Source organism: Accipiter gentilis, chromosome 6, assembly GCF_929443795.1.
Source record: "Accipiter gentilis chromosome 6, bAccGen1.1, whole genome shotgun sequence".
NCBI lineage: Eukaryota > Metazoa > Chordata > Aves > Accipitriformes > Accipitridae > Astur > Astur gentilis.
The window spans coordinates 8,919,462-8,933,264 of NC_064885.1; the positions used below are offsets into that span (position 1 = coordinate 8,919,462).

General features: G+C 40.0%; 1 protein-coding gene across 3 annotated transcripts in view; it reads left to right on the forward strand.

Moving 5' to 3' along the window:
* The window catches only part of RABEP1 (rabaptin, RAB GTPase binding effector protein 1), an 847,425-nt gene that overhangs the window by 794,084 nt on the left and 39,538 nt on the right, over positions 1-13,803 (forward strand). Inside the window, exon 1 of one of the 3 annotated variants that reach the window (XM_049801976.1) lies at positions 565-686. The exons of the other annotated variants lie outside the window; for them this stretch is intronic. The gene's annotated coding sequence lies outside the window, so the exon portion shown is untranslated. Of the gene's footprint in view, positions 1-564; positions 687-13,803 lie in introns of those variants that run through there. 3 annotated transcript variants of the gene reach the window in all.

The window sequence follows — 13,803 nt, forward strand, 5'->3', positions numbered from 1 at the left end:
CGCCTGCGGAACCGCGCCGGCCGGGGGGGGGGGGCGGGAAGGGGGGTGGGGGTGGGGATGGGGGGCGGCAGCAGCGGCCTGGGGCGAGGCGGCCTGGCCGGGCCGCGATGGTGGGTGGTGACGGCGGCGGGGAGGTGGGATCCGCCGGGACAGGGTGCGTGGGGGGCAGCGGCGGGGGCAGGCGCGAAGGGGAGACCTGCGGAGAGGCCTGTGGGGCCAGGAGGGAGCCGTGCCCGGACGGTGGCGGGGCGGTGGGAGCCGCCGTGTGAGGGGAGGGCGGGCGGTGGGCGCCCGGGGCGGGGAGCTCGGCTGGGAGAGGTGGGTCGGGAAGGCCTTGCGAGGAGGAAAGGGGTCATGGCAGGTGGTTATTTGTCTGTAAATGTGCCTAATGTGGAGCAAGGGCGGCTCCCCAGCGCGCACAAGGAGGGAGGATAATGCTTCAGAGGACGCGCTGCTCGCCGCTGCCAGGAAAGGGGCTCTCAGCCTGGGCGTGCGGTGGGACGAGGAAGGCCTCCCTGCCCGGGGAAGGGGGGGACGGCGGGAGGGGAGGAAAAGGGGGGCGATGCTTGCGTCCAGGTAGACATTTCTCGGCCGGGCAGGACTCCGTCATTGACTTGGGCACGGCAGGTGATGTAGGGCTGAATTCGACGTGTGCGTGCAGTGAAAAGGCACTTCCAGAGGTTGAGGTCAGGATACGTGGCGTGGGCAGTTCGTTCCTGCGCTGGAGAAGACAAAGAAAATGACATCTCTCGAGATGGCATTTACCTGTGCAGGAGGAAGCTAAGCTTTCCCTGAAGGTTTTTGTTATGGAAAGGTTACTTGTTTCTGGTTTGGGAGGAATTACAGACAAGGAGGGGGTTTCTCCCTTGGAACGGGTTGCAGAACTGTATGCATATAGGTAATGCTTAGCTTGGAAAGTGGCATTGGAGGGTCAATGTTTGCCATATGGGATGTATAGGAAGGGGTGAGAGAGCAAGAAATTTAAGTTGAGGCTGTTCGTGATGTAGAAATAGGAGGACTAGAGAGATGTGCAGAATCTTGAAGGACAGGTGCTTACCCAGCCATGGGGCTATGCCAGAACTCTCTTTTTTTAGAGAGCAGATGAGTTTCCCTGGGAAAGCACTCTGTTAGAAAAGGGCAATGATATGTTCTTAATTATGCATATCTAGGGAATTGTGTGGGCTTTTTTTTTTTTTTCTTTTTGGTGGAGTTACATGAGAAAGTGCTTATCCTCAGGGATTTCAGTCTACCATTTCAATGTTTTAATGATGAAGGTGCATAGATTGTGGGGTTTTTTTCCTACGTTAAGGTCAATGATTGCATGCTTGATCTTTTAGAGCACTAAGGGGAAGGTGAATTTACTTGCTGTCATGCTTGTAAGATTGGTGTTGGTATGGGTTGCTTTTGTGTACTTTCTGGTGAATAACCATTGTTTATTGTTCTTTAGCCTTTTCTTCTGAGAGCTACAGAACAACTTCCAACAAATTTTCTTCTTGGCTCTTGCAGACTATCTGACTGCGGGTGTGCAGTGGAACTGCACTGTACAAATGTTTGCTGCCTCTTGACCAGGAAGGGCAGTTGTGTGTTAGTAGTATATTAGAATTTCCAAGTTGGATAGATTTTATTTTTTTGTTGTTGTTATTTAAAAAGAAGGCAAAAAGGTGCAAGTAAAATTTAGTAATTTGGTAGGTTGATGTAGTCTTTCTTGTAGGAGGTATGGACTGCTGTCTTTCTCATGCTTTCTAGCTGTGGGAAGATGAGGATGCTGTAAATAAGGCACATGGCAGGGGGGAACTGGCTGCAAGTTGGATGGATTCTGAAAGTGGTTGCTGTGTTCTCGCACTAAAGAATTAGAGCTCCTAAGATGGCTTCTCTCCCCATCCTCCTTTGGCAGTAATAGGACCAGTTTAGGGTTTTTTTACCCACTTTGATTACTATAGTATTGTTCTTACGTGTGTTGGTTTTATTTTTAAGTAACTTGCCAAAAGTGTGCCCTAAAACTTCTCCATTCTATTTTAATGTAGAGACAATATATTAAAGAAAGGAATTATTTAGTATTTTTAGTTGCTTGCACTGAATTTATTGCTAAAAGGAGTAGTGTAACCTCTGATTTAAGATTACATGTAACAAAATAGAACTGGATTAGTATGTTCCCCTAAGGAAAAATAATGGCTTTTTATAATTACTTGTATTGATTATAAATACTTTATGCATTCTTTATTTGTGCAAGACACATCAGGTATGTTTGGTTTTTTTTGAAAGCAAGTATGAAAGAACTAGTATTTCTACAGTAGTAGAAATAACATACATGGAACAACATGAGAGGAATATAATATAGAATGTATACTCTATTCTAACGCCCATACTAAAATGGGCCCAAGAAGAGGGGCAGGAATAGCATGAAGAAATAGGAAAAGAAAGGACGTCAGGTCCTACCCTGTTTTTGTACTTTGGCTTCGTATAGACGTTAATAACCGTCTGTTTCTTTTGTGTGGGGTAATAGAGTTTCCATATGATAACAATCACAGAAAGTCTAAGTGCAGAGTCCTTTGGCTGCTGGTGTAGCTTTGTGCACTGTGCTGTGAACTTTTAGTTAATAATGTCAACCTGTGTTGCAAGTAGATGTGTGCTTCTTATTGAGCCTGGTCAAGGTGCTTTTTTTTTTTTTTTTTTTTTTTTGATAATTAATATGTGTGTTGTCTAGATTGCATGACTGGAACAGTAATACCCTATTTTTCAAAATATTTTTATTTTTGAAGTTGGTGTGCTCCCAGCCTCCGTGGGTTTAATTCAGATCTGGATGCTTGCTGTCTCTGAAAATAAGGTTACCAAACAAAACATTTTGGCATAGTTATTCCTTATCAGAATGCTCAGGCTTTAGTATTATTCCCCTTCTCATATCTGGAAAATGCTTCAATAAAGAAGCTGCAGTTACATAAAACACTAATTCTTCAAGACTAAAATTAATTACAATGATATGCAAATTATTAAACTGTTTTTACTGCACTAGTAAACTTAAACCGTTAGTACAGTCAGACTGATAAATAGCATATCTGTCGATATTATTCTGTGATAAAGGAAACTGTTAATGGCATAGTCTATCAAATATTTCGTTAAGAATTTGCCAGCAGAAAGAATTAATACAGTATTGAAGTAACTTGTTCTTAGCCCTGTGCTTAGGCCAGTAAAAATGGTGTCCTTTTTTTGTGGTCGGAGATTATGCCAGCTCTCAGTGGAGAGAACTGCTCAGCTCTATATAGAAGTTTGGAGGATGTTGCCATATTGATTTTAGTACCACTAGCAGTGCCATGAGCTGCATTGTTTCCCTGTGGCAATAATAGGGGATCCTTGCAAGGGCTGAGACTTGCTGTCGCCGTGCTTACCACATATCCCAGAGGCCGAGCATTGGAGGGGTCTGGGATGTCATGTAGAAAATTAAGTAACAAAACTTAAGCCTCAGACGCTTCTACGTGTCTAGTGATTTTCCTTATAAGTATCACTTTTAAATGAAATTGAAGTATCTAAAAATGCTATTACTCATCTCAGAAGCTAGGTGTGGTTGATAGGGGACTGGTTTTGAGCGCTGAACTTCAGCTCTCTGTGGTTGATGTAACTGTCAAATGTTAAACTCTTTTCTCTTGGGGACTAACTTCAAAATTGTTGGTACTCTCCAAGAGCCAAAAACTTTCTTCCCTCACTTTCGTTTTGCTTGATCTTTATTTTATTATTATTTAATAGTTACTAATATTATTAAACAAATATATTTTTAATTAAAACCCATAAACATTCACGCTTCTTTTTTTTTTAAGCTGTATGCTTTTCCATGTCAATTCAGTGGACAAATCTGGGATTTGGCTTCAAAAGCAAAACAGACACCTTGAACGTATGTGTTTCCACCTTTTGGAATTTCTAAGGAAGTTCTGATCTGCTCAGCAGGTCAGTTTGCTCCAGAGTGGAAATATGCACATTCAGGGTGTCTGTTTTCCTGATGAAGCCGAGTCCCAAATGCCTCCATTTTAAAAAACAACATGACCCCGATCTTTATAATTAGCTGTTGACTCACCTGAAGGCACAATGAATATACTTTAAGACATGGACTGAGTTCCTCTAGCATTTTGGACACTGGAAAATATAAATTCTTTGCCCATTTCTGTTGCATCTTGGTCGCCTCACCATCATCATAGAGAAGATGGCCTTAGTAAATGTTTTCTTGCCTTTCTGGCCTGGTGCCTCAGGATGCTTAGTTGCTTTCCCATAGCCCTTTGTGGGTGGAGCAGATTCCCACTGTGGAACTAGTTTGTGTGTGCTCCCTTGAAAGTGATTGAAGAAGGAATTTTGTTTTAAAACTTTAAAGAAGCTAAAACAAACAATGTCTCTCAGCATGGGAGTGGACCAAATCCCATAGGCTTCAGAACGTGTGATGGCTGAATGGCAGGCTTCCTGGGTTTTCACTCCAGGCACTTTATTAAAAAATACTTCTAAGATGTGAAGCTTTCTATATTACATTTAGGTATTTTATTACATTTGCTATTTTTCTAAAAATCAAAGTATGTAGTTCAAACAAACAAAAAAAACAAACAAAAAAAAACAAACCCAAAACCCATGAGGTTATGGCTTTACTCTGACTGAAGTCTTCCAAGATAAGGACTGGTAGCATTGATGTGCAGCACTTACTAAGCATACTTCTAAACAGTCTCTGACAGCGAGGTTGGAAAAAAAGACAACTAGCTATGAATGCCATTGTGTGTGTATATTTAAAAGGACCATCTTTCACTCCAAAGGTCTAGTGCTTCTGAGCGGTTCGTAGTCTTTACTTGCAGAATTGTTTCTAGTATCTGATTTAGTGGAGTCTGAGTTAATGGTACTAGCCTCTGCAAGTTATTCTACAAATAGTGTAAGCATTGTGTAATTTTAGTCGTGGTATATAGTCAGTTAAGCATGATGATTAATTATCACTGGAAAGATTTAAATCATTTGATATCTTTATATAAATTGACATAGGAAGAACAAGTGAGTAACCTACCCTTAGTTAATATTTCAGTGTCTTTCAGAAAGAAGAGCATTGCTTTTTAGCTCTTCACTGAAATATACCTGGTGCTTGAGAAAACTTCTGGGTTGTCCTGTTGCTTCGTTAGCAGTGCCTATAGTACCTTAAGAATGCAGAACTGCAGCATGACTGCTAAGATAGCGAGGAATTGCTGTGTTTATTTTATTTATTTTTTTCCATTCATGTCTGCTTCTGTCAGCCACGACTCCTGTTGGCATTCAGCTGACTTGAGCTTCTCTCCTTCCTGTTGCCATCCTATGCCTGTCTTCCCTGGCCTGACTCCTGCAAATACAACGAAGAGGAAAAATAAAAGCTTTTGAATCACTCTTCACATCTGTTTCCATCTTCCCTGGCAATTTCTGCTTCCACACAGTTAAGTGGCAGAAATGTGCCCTTACTTGACCTTTGGTCACAGATTTTTCCTCTCTGGTCAAAGAGCCAGTCATTTGACCTTGTCTTAGGCAACTACTGCTCTTCAGCTAAGCCTCCGGTTCTCTCAGTCCTCCTTCCCAGCCATCACCTCATCTTTAAATATTGCTCTCCCTCTCGCAGGCCTTTTGCAACCACCGGTCTGTGGGTGTCCTGTGCACCTTGCCCTTGTTTTGGCTGCTCCGATCTTTGCTTGCTCTGCTCTGCAGTTAGCACGCACTCACTCTCTGTTTCCTCCATGCCTCCTTTCTTCTTCTAAAGAAAATCGCATGACCGTACAAACTTCCTCTGTGAAAAATGTCTTTTCCAAACAGCAGTGCTCCCTAGCTGTGTTGAATCTTAGCTTGTTTGCTGTTTTTTTTAATATCTTTTTCTTTATTTAAGATCTCTCCAGTTTCTTTTACTGGGAAGGGAAGATCTTCCCGTGCTTCACTCTTGGTATAGAGCAAATACTCATCTGCTTTTCAACCCTGCCTTATACATGTTCAGGTTCATAGTGTTTTCTCAGAATAGGTAATATATTTTGCAGGCAACAAACTTCAGTTACTCGCCTATTTGACATGAGGTTGGCAGATATCTAATTCTTTAATACCTTGGTATCTTTATTTGTAAACCAAAGCAGTTAAGTGCCTCACAGATTGCAAAAATTAATTGCTGGAAGTTAACTTATGCCTCTTGGAAAGGTAGAAAAATATGAGTTCCATCTTCTGGCTATCAGAGCAGTTCTGAAAGTTGATATCAGTAGAGAACAGGGCAGGAAACCCGCACTGCTGCGATTTGCTTGTTTTGTTCGGTGTGCAGTGAAGAGCCCTGTCTTGTCTGGTGTGTCTGGCAGTGCTAAGAACTGAAAAATAGCTAAGATCTTAAAAAAATCCAAACAAACAACCAAAAAAAACGCGAGCCTGATTTAGTTACTTAATAAACAGAGGAGCCTTGCCTTACTGTGGTGAGTCACACAGAGAGAAGAAATTTAAATTCGGGTGGGATTTTTTTATTAATATTTATCTTCTTGTTATATTTTGTGGTTTCTTAAAATGTTTCTTAGTAAAACTATGGAGCAAAAATGCAATAACAGATAGAAGTTATACATGGCAAAGTGAATCAGACTCAATAGTTGAAAGACGACAGAAGCATTAACCGTGTGGTACTCCAGAGGGAATGACCTGTAGGTGAGAGAAAAGGATTAACTGAGGATCAAACCAAACCAGCTTTGTTGATTATAGTGGTGTTGCCCATGACTTTAAGGAAGTGACCTGAATAGACTGTATGTTTTTTATTGCATCTTTTGTGGATACATGTTTTTAACTTACAGATAATTGCAACAAGACTTGAAATGCTATTTAAATGGCAACAAAAGAGAGAAATACGCAAAATGAAAGAAGAGCGAGCTCTATTTCACCATTTTTGTCCAAGTGTTTCCATGTATAACTGTTTACCCACCACACCCATGCCTTGGTAGGGGAACCTTTTTGTATTTGCATGGGTGATCACCATTAAAATACTCCCCAACAGAAGTGATTTTTGTGTTATATTTTAATCTATGCTACATCAGCTCTATGCAAAATAATTAGACTAGCACCATGGCTGGTTGCTTTAAAAAAAAAAAAAAAAAAAGATCCAGTAACTTGCAAAGGGTAACTTTGATACAACCACAGAGGATAAAACAATCCTTAAATCAATATTTTCAGTGTCATTGGCTTAATCTACATTGGAAGAAACACAGATGAGTGCTAGAAGTTATTGCACAAGCAATAATTATGTTAACCATCCGCTACAGATTTTCATGTCTGGTACCCTTTACAAAAATTGTCTTTCCTAAGGCCTACTGTAGTTCATAGTAGACTCCCATTGACTTCAGACAGAGGAATTGAAACATTCATCTTACATTAACGGTAGTCTGTGCCAAAATCACTGTGATATAACTTAGCTGTGGTGTCACTTGGCTTTTAAGTTTTCTTGTAATTCATATAAGGTTTTCTTAATTGTCAGCTCGTAATGTCTGTTTATATCTTCTTCCTTGTGCTGTATCTAGAGATCCGTGCTAAATTAATGGGAAAGCAATTAGCCAAACTCTGGATTCTGTGCTTGACTGACGCTTCTAGCTGTGAACATATTATAGCTGTCTGTCTGGTCTTCACAGCTTCTGTTTGAGTTTAGATGAAACTGGAGATAAAGATGCTAAATCTCTAAACGGTGCAGAAACTCCTGATGTTACAAAGGTTACATTCATTTGAGGCACTGAGGCTTACACTTAGCAGGAACGGTTGTAATAGCACATTATAGGATTTAATCTAACTGCAGTTTTGTACTAGCATATTTACTTTCAAGAGTAAATGTGAGCCTAACCTTATTCTGGAATACAAATGTTTTCTGATATATTTTTATCTACAGCTCTAGGTTTTGTACCAGTGTAAACGGATCTATACTGGAGACACCCCTTCAGTTGCATTTGTTCAATACTTGTGTGTATACAAACACTGATGGGATATCTGAGTTTGGAATTTGCTTTCTGATACAAATTAAGTTTGTAAGCTTCCCCTAGAGAGTCTGAATGGAAATCAGGGTTTGAGGAAGGTCATTATCACTTACAAAGGACAGTCATCAAGTCTTAAAAAGTAAGTTCTGCTGCATGACTACACCAATGTCAGTTGCCACAAGGGAGAGTGCAGGACAGAAGGAAGGCCAGGCTATTTCTTTCGGCAAGCAGCATGCACTTAGGTTTAAACTGATTATCAAACTGTACCCATAGGCTGTGGTTTTGTGTTACAGCTAGGCCAGTCTAGAAGGTTGCTGCTGCTGAAAGGAGTGATCCTGCTCTCTTCTTCCTGCTCCTACAATCGTGTTCCCATCACTTCCTTTGTGCCAGCTCTGTACACCCATCACTGAGCCAGTTCAGCTCAGTCACCCAGTTGAGAACTACTTACTGCTGGATTAATGAGTCTGATTTAGTGAAAGACCTGACAAGCATTAGAGCTGGCATAAAGGAAGGGGTGGAGACCACACAGTAGTACTACAAGTGTCCAAGGGTATAGTTCAGACTCTCTTTTTTCTCACAGTTTAAACCAGTCTACATCCTTGCTGTCATGTTTGTGCCAGTTTTGGTATATGCTCGGCCAAGTGATAAGCGTGATCAGGGACCTGGTTTGACTGACAATTGGTTTGACTCGCTCCCCTCCCACCCCTAACTTTTTGCTGTATCACTTTTCTGATCCTGTCACTCTACAGCCTCAAAGGCTCTTGTAGCATGGTGAGGATAAAAGGCATGTGTGGACAGGGTGAGGTGGGAGTACTGAGTTACCCTTTTAGATGACCACCAGTACTTAAGTTGACTTAAAATGATCGTAACTGCAGGCTTAATAAAGTCTTCATGTTCTGTATTGCTTATACCCCAAGCATATTCAAAAATTTTTGAAAATTTCATGCTGGAAGAGGATTTTCTTCCACTTTAACTGTTCAGGAATTTATTTGGTTGGCAAGTGGTGGCAAAAATTATGAATATATAGTATGATGGCAGTGTTTTCTGTCAAGAAATAGATTATAGAGGCTTGGGAGAGTAGTATTCTGTTGTTCTTGGGGAAACTACTAAATTGCTGTAGGAACCTTCCTCCAAATGATAGGAACTGCATCCTGTTCCTTATCAAATAAAGATGTTAATCATCTTTTATTATTTGTCATACTGTATTTATCACCACAGTGTCTCCATAAATACATCTGGCAACAATATTCTCCAGGCCATTTATTAAGATTTATGTCCTTGAAGTGGCTACTCTAAGGCACCATGTTTTCATGCCTGCAGCCTGCTTTTCTGACAACTAACACTTTTAAATTACTATTCCTTGAAACTAAGTCTTCACCTTTCCCTTTCTCAGTTTATTCTGTCTACCAATTTGAGTGGCCAAATTATGTAGGAAGGGATAGGAAACCACAGACGGAAAGAAATCTGGTGTTAACTCCCTTTTGTGGTGCTTGGTCACTTTCATTACTCTTGGGTTATGGATGAATTACTGCTATTTCTGAAGCTTTTCTGGTACCCAGAGAAGTACAGTAGTGCTGTGTGGTAGCTGCACATGTGGAAGTGAGTTTGCATGCTATTATTGATTGTCAGCTTTTGAAAATGTCCACAAAGATGCTGATTTGCTTTAAATGGCAGTCTCATACCTGTAGCAGTGCTAAACTAGAGAAGCCATTGCCTATATAAATTTCACAAACAGTGACTTTTTTTTTTGTTTGTTTTCTCTGCATTAATTTTCTTGGTTATGTGCTTATCTCTCCAACTGAATATTTCACTCTTGTTACCTTCCTTTTAAGTTTTTAAGTGTATTAGGTCGTCGTTAATTTGTTCTTTCTGCTCAGAAATTGGGAAGCAGAGTGTTTGGGGTGGTCTGTAGCCTGAATGCTCTCAAAGCTACACCTCAATTGTTGTCACTATGACAAATGGCAAGACAGCATGAGACTAGCAGTATCTGGGGGAATTTTTGAATTAATGGAATAGTTTTGGTTTATATATTAAATTACTTCATCAAAGAGAACAATGCAGTAGGGTTGTTTTGGTGTGGTTTTTTTCTTTCCCCTGAGAGCTGAGTCATACTTTATTCACTTTTTTCACCAAAAGAGGAAAGCCTTTAATAAATCTGTAGGTGAAGTGATAAACATATTATAAGGAGTTAAAGGTGGGGTTTTTTCCCCTCCCACTGAAAATGAGTCAGCAATTATATTATCTTGAAACAAAATCAGTACTGAGTTTGTTGTCTGGGTTTAGCAAATGTTTATATTTTAAGAAAATATTTATATTAGTGGTGTTCAGAGTGATAAATTGTGTAAGTGGTCTCCTGTATAGTGAAGTGCATGTCACAATCTCTCCCTAAATATCTGTCAGTCTGAAATATTCCTATTTGATCAGAACAGCAGATTTCTGATGGTTTATTAAAACAGACAATATCCTCAATTTAAATTTTGTTTTTCTTGCCAGGCAAGATCCACTGAAAACCTCACTGTCAAGTGTAATTGCCACATGAAGTAGTTTAATCCTGTTCTGAATTTTGTGGTTATATCATAAAAATGATGAGATGCAGTAGTGTGGAAAAGCTTGGCAGAAGCATTTCTGCATAAATACGAAGACTCATTGATATTTTCAGGGTTGCTTTGGTAAGGAAAAATTAAGCGACTTGACATTTTGGGGGGACTTGCTTTAAACTACTGTGGAAGGTGAATAGGTGGCTCTGCTGGAGGTCTTGTTACAGGCTGAAGGAGCCTCCTCTATGTCTGCTTAAAATACCTTACGTTGAATTTTTAGCTTACCAATTATTGAGGTAGGCTCAGACTGATGAAATAAAAGGAGTGGTGCATCTGTTTGACAGATGCATTGTTTAAACTTAGATGTATTAAGTGCTCGAAAAGCTTTGCCAAGGGGGATCAAGTCAGGCTGTGACTGCAGGGTATGTAGATCTACCTAGGCTAGCTTTGAGCTGATAGTGGTGTAATCGTAGCAGCAATGACACTGAGTGCAAGCTGTGAACCCTTTTAGAGAAATCTGACCAATATGGATACTTAATCTTCGCTGAGTTTTGTGCTGCCATCACCATGCTCTTGTTTACTCAAGTGGTGACTAGTCTGAGTAAACGTACACAGCCTGTAGAGTAAATAAACCCCTCATAAACCCGAGAAGTCATCGAGCTTTTTTTCTGCTTTTAAAAATTGATCCTCTTGTAAAGAGCAGTTATAAAAATGAAAAATGGTTAAAGCAAGGGGGAATAAGATACAAACACTGAGAGAGCAGGGAAAATACTGATGATTGTAATGAGATTGGTAGCTCAGTTCTCTCCATTTTGTGTCGCTATAAATGAATTCAGAGTGTCTGTGTTCACCAGACTGTAGCTTGCCGTTGACTTTTGAAATACTCTGATACGCATTCAAGCTTACCAGCACTGCATTTCTGAGAAGATTCACTGATGGTAGCATTAGGATGCAGCCAAAATGCTTTATATAGGATACCATCTATTGTGATGTCCAGTTGACTTTTCCAACACTATGGTTCATCCACTGCTGCCCTATTTAAGTTATCACTGAATTGATGAGGGACAAAGCGTGATTGATCCTCCTGAAAAAATGTGAATAGTGTTTTCTTGACATTTTATGAGGGATTGTTCTCCCCACCAAAACATCACTGGTGGCAATGAAAACTAATGATGGCAAAACCTCTCACCAACTCATCGAGTTGAAACTTCTGTGGAGAAAATTAAGTGTGTACACAAAACTGAGAGGTCTGATGGCAATGCTAGTTAAAGAGTGAAGGAAAGAACCAGCTACTATGATAAGGGATGTAGGAAAAGCCAGGCTATAGTAATGGAAGTAGGGGACCTTCCTTGGGAAGAAATGGTGCTTTTAGCAAACAAAAGGTAAATTGCTGGAAAAAATTCAAGCCCACTTCTGACAACGTGGACATAGTTGATTAGTATGATTAGTTGCATTCCTGTGATACTTGATGTGCATGAACACTGTTCCATTGCAGTCTAATATAAATAATGTTTAACTAAGCATAAATGTAAAACTAGACTTAAGTTACCTGGGGCCAGAATGACTAAATGTGTAGAAGAGCTGAGGAGCATTACTCATCACATGAAGTGGGCTTATCAAAACTGGGAGGAAGTCAGGTCTGATTCCCCTTTACTGTGTACAAATGGAGTGTCAGGGGATGGAGCTTTGGACCCCAGAACAGCAGCTGCCTGGGTTTGTGTCCAAGAAGGAAGATGAGGGAGGCAGTAACAAAGCAAGGAAGTAGTTAACATATTGTGAGCGCTGTGAAAAGGGAGAAAAAGTGGGAAGCAGAAGTGGAAAAAAATGGGGAAGGAGAAACAGTATGTTGGCTTTTTTCCGTGTAATTATGCATGAAGATGTTTGCTGTATAAACATACTTTGGGAAGAATACAGTAAAAATGGTTGCACATCAAATATACAGGACAATATGTTGTCTTACTGACAAGTACTAAGTGACATTTTTGGTATTGGTGTTTGACCTGAACCTGGAAATGCTCTCTCATACGTTTGCCTGCTGTACAGTTCTGCATCGATTTAAACCAGCAGCACCAGATGTAACTTTGGTGCTGATCTTGAACAATGCTTTATAGTGAATAGCAGCTACCCCAGCTACGCAGGAACAAGATCTTTAGAGATGATGCACATGTGAAATGCAAGCAACTCATGTAAAATGCCATGAAGATGGTTATATAAACAGCTACGCAAGTTTTTACAATACCATGTCAAACATTACTTAGTTGTTATTGCTATTCAACTATGCGGGATTAATTAAGCCACTTAAAGGACCTGTGTTTTCTCTTCCATAATACAATCAAGAAGAGAACAAAAACAAAGGGAAGATAATCTTCCCATTTATTCAAACACCTCCTTTTCTTTAGATTTTAATTATTTTAACTTGGTGGCAGCTTTTTCTTTTTTTCTGAGATCCTTAATGTAGCATGTCATACAGTGTTTAACATAAAAAAGGAGAATAAGGAGTAGGAACAGGCAATACTGAGACCGCAAGTTATAGTGGAAAGGTGTGTGTCAGTCATTCAAGTTCAATGAAAAAATAATACTACTTTCAAACTTTAATAGTATATTGCAAACTTCCACTTGTTAATATAGTATTTATAATGTGGTTAGATGTTTGTAACATGCAGTACTCAGTTGAATATTTTTGATCCTGCAGTTATTGATTTACTGCAATAAAGAAAAAGGTATTGTAACAGATATGATGTAGCAAGGCTCAATTCTTCATCGTGATATCTGCATTTGTCAGCAACACTAAGTTTTTATGTATATAGCATTAAATTTGTACTGAATTGTTTGCCTGTGAGTGTTTAGTCAACAGAGAACAAATTGTAGATGTCAAATAGCCTTCAACTGTACAATAAACTAGAAATTGTTGGATGAATGCAATGGCTCAGAAAGCCATGCTGCCCAAAATGGGGAACTGCCTAACAGTTACTTCTGCAGAACTGCGGGTGGTAATATTGGCAAGCAACAGCATGTCTTCCATTGCACAGCTGCAAGTTAGAATCTCCCCCACACACCCCTTTTTTTTTTTTTCCTCTTCTGTAGCTTAGTTATCATCATTGCATTCAGTGAAGGACTCCAGAAAGGAGAGGTCTGACAATCCAAAAGGATTTGTTGCCACTCTGAAAATGAAGGTGGTGAGGGAGAAGTCTGATGTAGTTCTCTGTCCTCAAATAAATCTAGAGAAGTGTATGCTGACCAGTAAGCTTTAGTCATTTGTCCAGGTAAATAAAACGCTTGATGCTTCCAAATGCAAGTTTGGGAAAAGCAAATAA